The sequence below is a fragment of the Triticum dicoccoides genome, chromosome 6A (genome assembly GCF_002162155.2).
Source record: "Triticum dicoccoides isolate Atlit2015 ecotype Zavitan chromosome 6A, WEW_v2.0, whole genome shotgun sequence".
Taxonomy (NCBI): domain Eukaryota; kingdom Viridiplantae; phylum Streptophyta; class Magnoliopsida; order Poales; family Poaceae; genus Triticum; species Triticum dicoccoides.
Genome location: NC_041390.1, coordinates 24,470,011 through 24,472,399, shown reverse-complemented (window position 1 = coordinate 24,472,399; position 2,389 = coordinate 24,470,011).

The following is a 2,389-nucleotide window of genomic DNA, read 5'->3' as shown; positions in this document are numbered from 1 at the left end:
CAGGTTCATTAAAAAGGTAGCCTTAAGGTCAACATGATGAGTGGTATGATCCTTTGTTGCCCATCTGATGCACCCTGACTGAATGGCAGATTATGATATGTATGTACTAGGCAGTAGTTTAAGGGTGGTTGTTATGTAGTGATTGGAACTTGGTAGTAACCACTTTTGGGTCCAACTGGATATGATGAAGATCATTCATCTTGTATTTTGTGACCTATGTGATATGTAAGTATACATATATTTGGCATGTAGTGTAACCATGCATTCTGGTATCCTCCTTCATAATGTACTACCTTGGAAATCAGTACCGTGATTTCACTATTTTTTATTCGCTACACTAAGGGATACACTACACTTAACTCATTTCACACTAGAATATGAAATATGCTATGTCGAGACGCTAAATCAAATTCTATCCAATATTTATATTTGGACCAACATTTGATATGTGGTTCTAAAAATATGATTGCAATGACAAAATGAGTGTTCCTTTTTTTAGTAGAATTTAGAAATGATGCAACTTCCTGAAAAGAAAATTTAACCGATTTTCATATGGACTAAATGCTAGTTTCATATTTTGAGAATGAGGTTTCTGTTTTGACCATAATTCCACACACAAAATTTGAAATTCGCATGTAAAAATGATAAAGCGTCATAGTTGTACGCAGAGTAAGAAAAATTCAGTCATGCATGGCATGTGAAAAATATGTTTGGTTAGAATAGATTTGTTGAATTAATTTCTGTATGATTTAAAATAGTATTTCCAACATTGCGAGTTTATTCCAAGGTGTCATTATGAAGCTAGCACCATGGTAACCAGAACAGCTGGACTCAAATCCATTCTTTTGGGGTGACGAATTCATATGGATCTTCAAAGGTCATAAATGCAAATCAGGGTTATACTTCAAGTTCTATTGTCCTACTTCTTCATATACTATTGGAAAGTGGTTTTGCTCTGGATTCACTAAGCCTGGGAAAAGTATTGCTATATAGGAGTATTTGGGAAGGGATGAGATAGCATCGACTCCGCAACATAATAAACCTATGTTTGTCAATCTACCTTGGCACACTATTTACCTTATTATAGCTATGTAATCACATATACACATATTTCACTATAGATTATGGTGGACTCGAAATAACAAAGGCGACTCGGAAGTACTGACTCAATATGTTGCAACTTCCGTTATGAACACACAATAAATTTCATTGCAATACATCGATAGGGCGAGGCGTGCCGCCACGCGGACGTAGCTAGTAAGAACTAGTCATAAAGCAATCGAGTCCAAAGATTCATAGGTGTACTTGAGTTCCGAAGTGTTGAGTTTTCCCTGCCATTCTTACTCTCTCCATACCAAACAGCTAGATAGTGGACAATTCGTATCCTGTCCTCATCACCAGAACGACACTCCAATGGGAAACGTATGCATCCGGCTGGCCGGCCGAACTTTGAGCCGGTCGCGTGCAACCCGTCCGATACAGCAAGATCACACGCACGAGGAGGCAACTAACTCTAGTGTGCACCACTGTTTTGATAACCGAACGAAATTTCGCTATCTCGCCCGGTTACCACGTTTATCGCCTCCCCTTGAGAAACACTGATACCGGGCAAAAAATCTCGAAAGTTTTGAAAATTTTGAATTCAAACGCTCAAAGTATAGTTAAATACAGGCCATCTCTTCTATTTCATTGTTAGTGATCATGTCCTAGTGGCAACGCCAGCATTTCCTCAATAGCGCGTCGCGGGTTCGAATCTTGACACATGCTTTTTAATTTCTTTTTGATATGCAAAAGTTAAAAAAAAGCTAGAAATTTGTTGGAGTGGCCAGGGGTCAAACTCGCCACCTTTTAGCAAGGGGCAGTTCTGCTCGAACTGCCACTACGCCAGGAGCAGATACGTGATAACTTTGGAAGTTAAAGTCCTATCTATATCGACTCCAAAAAAATTTGAATTCAAAATTTAATTTCAAATTTCGTCTGAATTTTTTCCGGTAATTCGCGGTTACCATGGTAACCGCGAATTCCGGTGCCCCTCAAGAAAAAATGTCCACTTGGGATCCAAAACCTTGGTGTGCACCGCACTGTCCCCTCCTCATCTCTTCCCTCGAGCAAGCACAACCACTCGTTACATTCCCCAAGTGTTGACCCACCTCATCCATCTCTACATCCCCCCACTCGAGCTCATGCGCGCCTCTAGCCACCCCACATGTCCCGTCTCTCTAGTGCAATTTCTGGTTCCTCCCAACGCCTCCGTCATGGACTTTGCCATGAGCTACCACAAGGCCGGCTAGGCACACGAGGCGGAGGAAGGACCGCAGTCCCACGTGCTCCAGGGCGGCAGTCGGACAGTGCAGGCTACGGCGTTTCGTGACCAAGATGTTGCAACCCG